Below are 8,020 nucleotides of genomic sequence, written 5' to 3'. Positions count from 1 at the left end.
GACTTCCAGAGAAACCTTCAGGGCCAAAGTGAATGAGACATTTTCAAAGAATTCTTTAGGCCTTCATATTGATAGGAATTCGGTATGAATCTGTTCACTGCACCAAATCTGGAGAAAAGGGAGATTCTAGTGCATTCTTCTAAAAGAACAGAAAGGAAAAATACTCAGCACCTGTAAGTAAAATGCATATACCCTCTGCAAATGCTCAGTTGGTTAAATACACATGCCACACACAAACATCACAAAAATTTTCCTATCAAGAAATCATGACTTACCGAGAGGATTATCTATGCCATTATGGCTTCTCTCTGGAGCTGATAGTTATCTTCTACATCATATCTATTGTTTCCTCCAGCTACAGCAGAAATCTTGAAAGTAGATATCAAAGAATAGCAAAGAAATACAGTCAGCAAGGAAACATAAGTTGCAGAACCTCCTCATGCACCTTCCCAAAACTCTGGTCAACAGGAGCAACTACGTTTTGCTTAATTTAAAGTTTAATTTAAAAGTGGTGACCCTCCCACCTAAGAATTAGAAAACTGATATTGAAGAACCTTAGGGACAATGAAACTTTACATTATGTTGTTTTTATGAAGTTGTAGATTTTTCTGTTTAGGAAGAAAAGAAACAGACAGCTCATATATATGAAAAGTTTTGACCTAGTCAGATGGAAGCAGAAAGGCAAAGACCTAGCACCTGTTGACTTTATCCTAAACAGCAGTCTTTAATATTAGACAGGTTCAATTTCAACAGTTCCAGTACCCTGAGATTTTATAATACCATTCAGATGAGGTGTTTACCCACTAAAATTACTTCAAAAAGATAATGAATTCCCACCTTGAAAGTTTACTTTACTAATATTCAGAGGATGCACATGCATGCACTATAAAACCAGTCACCAATGAACACCATGTCTGTCCTGGCTGCTAGCTACCAAATGGCAGGCACGGTAGAAAATTATTCAGAATTGTAATTAATCTCATGATTATTCAGCCAGCATTTCATTTAAGATGCTTACAGCAAGTCATTTTACATTGTTCAAAACAAGCAGCCTGCTACCATTAGATATTTCCTCCACGCAAATTAAAGAATACACAGTACAAGAGCATTTCAAAAGAACTAAATAATATTCAATTTACATATCAGCAAATTGTTGTCAAAAATTGCAAAAAACTAGCTGTTCTTCAGGATGGATATTCAGCATGTTTGGGCCTCTTCAGCATTTCATGCCTTGCTCTGGGGAATGAGCAGTTTGAGACCTTTTGGTCTCTATTATAATCCAAAGTATTGTGTTACTTGAGAAAACAAATTAAACACAGCAATTAACTGGGAAGAAGGTGTTTGTGATTCTTGATATCCTGAAGTGGAATTAAGTTAGTACTGGCACTCATATAGCAAACATATTATTACTGTCGGATGTTTATGCGGCAACACTGCAGGGCCTCAGAGCCTTTAAATTAAATTTACACGGTCAGTTAAATAGAGAATCAATAGTACATATGTCTGTAGTGTTTGAGATATGTATGGTTTGCTAGACTGAACCACCAGGTAAGCTTTAAATTCCCTTTTTTATCATTTTTTTTTCAAGAAAATATATAAGAAGATAGGAAGTGTTTAAAGATATCAGGACCATTTGTAGGCTGATTAGAATATAAATTTTACACCGTAGCTAATAATTTTAAAATTCCATATTCAAGCTTTTCTAGAACTCTGATAACAGCACTATGAATCCTGGGACACAATTCATCTTGTTCTGCTGATCTGTCATTTGCGCTTCTGGGTCATATTTTGTTGCTGTACTGCTGGTCAAGGTGGGTTTAGGAAAAGGTTCTTTTCTAAATTTTTCATTTGATAGGCGGTACATTGTTACTCTGAGCCTCTAATATAGGGTCTTCAATCATTTTTACCCTGATGGTTGCTCTTTTAAATTTCTTTTCAAGAAGTTTTCTTGGGGTTTATGTGTTTTCCTTTTTTGAATTTAGATATTACTACAGTAAGGGGTTTTTTCCCTTCCACAGGACACAAACTTTGAAATAGTCCTGATCTCTTCAGCCTGATAAGTAGTAATATCTTGAAGTGTACTCTGTGCCATGTTAAGGATTTAGCCAATCTTCACTTCTCCTTTATTGATTTTGACTATCACTAATAGAGAAAAACTTTCTAGAAAATACCAATGAGAGTACTTCTTAGTGGCAAAAATACAAGCCTGAACTGCTTCTGATGCATTAGAGAAATTCCTATGCCACTAAGTCAACCTCTGTGAATGTGAGATTGTCATAAACCACAAATCATAAGTTGCTGATTAATAAAGATCATAAATATCATTCATATTATGGGGTAATACTTTTTATGTAAAAAAAAATAAGAATTGCTTAAACTGTTTGCTTATAATCATGATTTTACTGCATAATACTAAGATTTCCTCATTTTTTTATATAAAACAACCATAAAGTTATTCCATCTTGCTTTAAGTACATAATAAGGGTAGTCAAGTAAAATGCAGTTTCATATTCCATTTCCAAGAAAGTCCACAATGTGTGGTCATTTTACAAGGTAGCATCTAGAATCTTAAGAAAGCTAAACAAAACAGAAGACTTGCCTAAAACTGAAACTTTTACTGCCACAGTTTTGTTAAAAGTAGAAAAGAATTAAGGTAGACCAATAGAAAACCTGGAGCAACTGAAGTGGTATCACCCCCTCCATTACCAAAAAAAATCCCCTTTTTGCAAATTCAACAGTCAAAATAAGCTCTGGAAAAAATGCTTCTCATTTGCAGCTGCAATTATGGAATCTGTAGTCTTAATTATGGAAATTTGTAAGCATAACACAACCAGTAAACCTTGCATAGACAAATACAGCCTTAGCCACTTTCATAAAATAGCAGTTAGCAGTACTGTGTTTCTGAGACACAAGTAGAGCAAAGGTTGATACTGGTTTAGCACCAGATCTGAGGCCTATGTGCACAAGCACAAGCTTGACATAATCTATCAATCACATTGACTACTACTGTAAATTCATTTTGAGATATACTGGAAAGACTAATTTTAAAAATCAAAGGTAACTTCATTTTCCAAAATGTGTGGTGTTTAAATTTAATTAAACATTAGATTTGCATTCTTTGGAATAGACCTACATTTGTTTGTCTAAATCTACAAAATAAACAAACTACAGCGGCCAATATGTTATTTAGTTCATATTAAATCCTTCACCTTAGGATGTGTAATGGCAAGCAGAATTGGATTAAAAATATTGACCACATGTTTCTGCTAAACTGATTATCGCTAAAAATTATCAGGGTTGATATTTAAAGGCTAGATTTTCAGGAAAATTCAGCATTCAACATTTAGACACCTAACCCAGCAGAAAGACTTTCAAAAGAACTTTGTCCCCATTTTGGCACTGAAATGTATTAATTAGATTTCCAAGGACTCAATCCTACATGGTATCAGGTGTTCTGGCTCTGCAGCAGTGAAGCACTTCAGCACATTTAATTTAAACATGTAAATGGTCCCACGGAAGCCATGGGGCCATTTGCACACTTAAAAACCCTCACACAATCTTATCACACTGCTGGCTCATGGCCAAAGTTTTCAGAAACTCATAGGAGTGATCCCAAAAGTAGTGATGAGGCCTGGGCACATTTAAAAGCCCCCATACATACTGAACCTTGATTAAAATAAAGAAAGTTGGTTTCCCATTTGTCTCAGAGTTTGCCGGTAGTTGCATCTTTACTCACTTGCTCCTGTTCGTAGAAGGAAAGAATGTATATAAAGTCCTGTTTTATTGAACAAAATGGGAAAAAAAACGACCAAAGGTGAATATAATTATCTTGAAATCTAAGTATGCCCTTCCATGAAGTGCTATATTTCTAAGCTCTGTGAACATCTCCACAATCCCTCCACAATCTGCTTCTCTTTATTCATTTACCTTTTTGCTCACTGATGTCTCTCATCCATGGACAACTGCAAATCAGCTGAACTGGCAAGCATTCCCTCTGACATTTCATATCCCATCAGTTTCAGTTCAATTTTGGCTTTTCCACAGTCTTGGATGTTGGCTTCTTATTGTTTCTACCACCACTTCATAAAGGCAGTGGTCACCGTTCTTTTCATTTAGATCAAGTGAAAAGTGATTACTGTTGGTGAAAAGCAGCTAGGGAGATGCCACCTTTAATAAACAGAAAATAAAACGCTGCACTGAAATTGGCCTAAGGGCTGTCATAGCATCAGTGTGAACCATCAGCCATAACTGGATCTGTGATCACTCTACAGACTGGAGAAGGCAGCCACTACTGCCAACGTGAGTTACCCACTCCAACACTACATGACCAAACTCCTTCCCTCAAGTCTCCATGGCCATGGAAATTCTGTGGCAGTGGTACTGCTCCTGCACTGCTCACCCACGTGCATGAGCCACATGAGCCACACCATCTGGCTTTACAGTTTACATTAGCAGCACTGTAACAGCATTTGCAATTGCTTCTGTGGGACATCTCCTTTTGTTTCTAGGAAGCTGACAGCCTCCCAACTGCAGCTCCTCTCTAATATGCAGTGAGCACTGGTCAGGGATGCCAAGATGATAGTGTCAGTTCCAGCACTACATCTGATGGCATCTTTCTGCTACCATGTGCAAAATTTCACACAGCCTTTTATCCCTAGTCTGAGCTTTTACACACATACATACACAGCTGTTAAAATTGCCAGCATTCTTCAGCAATAGGACATTAACTGCTGTGAATTTATCACTTTTATAGAAAGTTTTTTGGGTAAAGAGAATTAAAACTGTTCTTCAAAATGACGTACATTCTTATGATGTGTAGTAAACATCACACTAAAGTGGGGGGGGGGGGGGGAGAAGGGGGAAAAAAAGAGCATTCCATGCAGCCAGCAGCTGTCAAGCATCAAAGATTTCATTTCAACATTATGTCAAAACCCACGATGCTTTAAGGCTTGTCAAAACATGAGTACATCTCCAAGGCAGATGTCTTAACTCTTGAGGTTGTTGAGTGGCTGGATTATAGAAAACTTACCCCAAAAAACAAGAAAAAAAAATCAGCCATGCATCTAAAATTTTTGAGCAACAAAAAGCATCCATACAAATGCAACAATAACAGTCAGCCTTACTTTTGGCTACATTTCTATTTTGTCATCTGTATCTACTATATCTAGCTCTCCTTAACTGCCAAGGCCCTTCTGATTTCACTTGCTCTCCAGCTCTAAGCAATTGTTACTGCTTTCTAGTGGCATTTTTTCCTACTTGTATTTACATAGGTATCACAGATTTTTATATATCTTAAAATACACATTAATAGACCCTGCAAGAACTTATCAGTCCAAGGTTTTAAAAAAATTCATACAGCTAGCAAAAAAAATTTTAAAAACTGTTTAACTTTGGTTCAAGCTAACATGTTACCCAGCATACTACTTCACAGTATCTGTTATATACCTATGCTCTAAAACTAAACAGTGACAAAAATAATGTTCTCCAGAATTTACAGAGATTTGGTTCTGTGAAGGGCCAGGAGTTTGACTTCAATGATCCTTCTGCATGCCCTCCAACTCGGGATATTCTGTGATGTATGATCTCAAATATGTGAATTCTTCAATTTGAGTGGCATTAACTTGGCTTCAACACCCCTTCAAATGGCTAAAAAAGACAGTAGCAGAAGTGTTAAAGATATAAAAGATGTATTAATTGCATAAAGATGTATAAAATCAGATCAGACTGGATTTATGAACCAAATTACAATGAAACATCTTACTAAGCTCAACATTCTAGAGGAAATATCCATTGACATCAACTATAGCAGCAACAGACATCTAGACTCTCAGAGAGCCTTTGACAATTTTTCATATGATGGATTAGTACATATGGTATTAAACATAAGCTGCCCTAAGGAAAATTTTGAGACTGGATAAAGAGAATTGTAAGACTAAATAATTGTTTTATAGACAGAAAGAAGAAGAGGAGAATTTAAAGTATCCATTCATCATAACATGAATTGTTCTGCATGGGATTTATATCAGATAGCTATTCTTCATATTTTGATTAAAAATGTACAGAAAAGATTTAAAAGGTTAAACCTGTCTATTGTCATCAGCATCAGAGATTAGGAAATGGTTAAAATTAGAAGAAATATTTCTATTTTGATTAAAATAGAAGCTCAAGGTGATATGGGAATTTTAAGTTCCATGTGTAGAATGATGCACACAGAAATGGTAACTCCTTAATTAAATACAGGTCAAATAAGAGGAAAACAGTGTAAAGGAGAATGATCTAATTAGGTATGGTCGTAGTTTTTACATTCATCTAACACAAAGCAGAAATTTAAATGTATTTTGCTTTTCTCTGCAAGGTTCTTTTGTAAGAAGGAAATCCTCATGAAAATCCACTGGAGTTTCACCACTAATTTCAATGGGTCAGGATTTCACCAGAGGTATCTGACATTATTGGCTCTATCTAAATAAAGAAAATGTCACATGGGTAAGTGATGAGGTTAGCTGCAACAGGAAAGTTTTCCACCTGAGAGAAAACTGGAACAAGTGAAGATGGGGTAGGTAAATTTTCCCTGATGAATTTACTTGACCAACTTAAGGATTTACTTTCTATAAATTAACCACAGTAAGATGCATCAGATGCAAATGGGCCTGTCTGAAAGTACAAATGGTTCCTATAAATATACATTACACTCTAGGAAAGTTCAATTTCCTGCCACGCTTCTGGCTCACACCCACCTCTTCCCTTTGCGCGCAGAAACGTATGGCTATCACCTTCTGGATTGGTTCCAGGTCAATAGATAATTTAGATGAGTCTCACAGTTTTTGTAATGAAGACGCTCTCTCCTTGAGCCTCAAAGATGAAAATATGCAGAAGGTCATTGAATTATAACTATGACTGGGTTTTTTAATTGCACTGGTGCTACTGCTGAACGCCATACCCCAATTTATTGGGGAGGTGGGGAGCTTGGAGAGGGGTTATCTTTGAAGGCTATCACTTTGAAGTATATCCTCTCAAAGAAAATAAAAGGATTTCATAAAAAAAGACAACAATTTTCTACAGAAGATACTTCCGCAAAAGAGGGTACTTCACTGCTAACTTACACCATGCTGTCACTCATTCTTCACACCGAACTAGACCATCGTGTTTGAATTAATTTTCCAGCTTTCAAATTCTGTCAGATTTAGGCATAGAATTGAAAGACATTGCTGCCTCAACTTGCAACATGCCCACAGTAGGAACAGAAGTTTCATCAGGTCACTCAACCTCCACAACTCACTATTCAGCAAATCTGTGGAAAACTGCAATCAACTTCAGGCACTGCCTTTACCTTTTGCTTCTTTACTCTCACAAATCAGCTCTTTTGATTTCCTTTTGTCTTCCTGTGTCTTAGGTTCTTTTCTCTGCATTTCCTTATCTATAAGAACATGTACCTTCATTCTCCTTACACACACCCACTTGCCCCATTTGGGATACCACATACTAGCTAAAAGTTTAGGTGGAACTGAAAGTTCATGGAATTTTGTAGTCCACGCTGCAATGAAATCAAAAGCAGGGCAGAAATCACTACTTCAGTGATATTCATACTGCACAGTAACATTTTTCCAGGAAACCTGGAAAACTTTGTTATGTCCTAGAGGCTACAAAAATATATCTTAGAACACCACCTTCTGTGCAGATAGAGGTCTTGGTGACCCTGGTCCTGATTCATCCTGCAGAACACCAGCATTTAACTGAGGTGCTTAAAAAATAGCCTCTCATCTCAGGAGCCTTCTACTGTCACAAAGAGACATAGATACACATTAGACATGCTGACTGGTTTCCTGTGTAATCCTGGTCCACAGGTATCTAATTGCAGAGACAGGAGTGAAGAGAATATCCTTAGCAGTGATACCTCAGTCTCGTGGTAGAATTAGCTGTGACCAACCCAGGTTATAGCATTTTTCCTAAAACACCTACTATCAAGCAATTTGACTTCACAAAAATCTTAGTGTTGACATTATTGATGCCCTTAGAACCTGCT

The 8,020-nt window shown here is 36.7% G+C and overlaps 1 long non-coding RNA gene across 1 annotated transcript in view; it reads right to left on the bottom strand.

Annotated features, from left to right (window-relative positions):
- Nucleotides 1-299: 299 nt before the first annotated feature.
- The window catches only part of LOC114062941, a 32,145-nt gene continuing 24,424 nt past the window's right edge, over nucleotides 300-8,020 (bottom strand). The window contains exon 3 of the long non-coding RNA XR_003572476.1: nucleotides 300-355. This is a non-coding gene — a long non-coding RNA (uncharacterized LOC114062941). The remainder of the gene's footprint in view (nucleotides 356-8,020) is intronic.

Source organism: Empidonax traillii, unplaced genomic scaffold (assembly GCF_003031625.1).
Source record: "Empidonax traillii isolate 1590-97213 ecotype Southwest subspecies unplaced genomic scaffold, ASM303162v1 scaffold446:size905785, whole genome shotgun sequence".
Lineage (NCBI taxonomy): Eukaryota > Metazoa > Chordata > Aves > Passeriformes > Tyrannidae > Empidonax > Empidonax traillii.
Note: the sequence above shows the minus strand (reverse complement) of the source record. Positions and strands in the feature narration are given on the sequence as shown.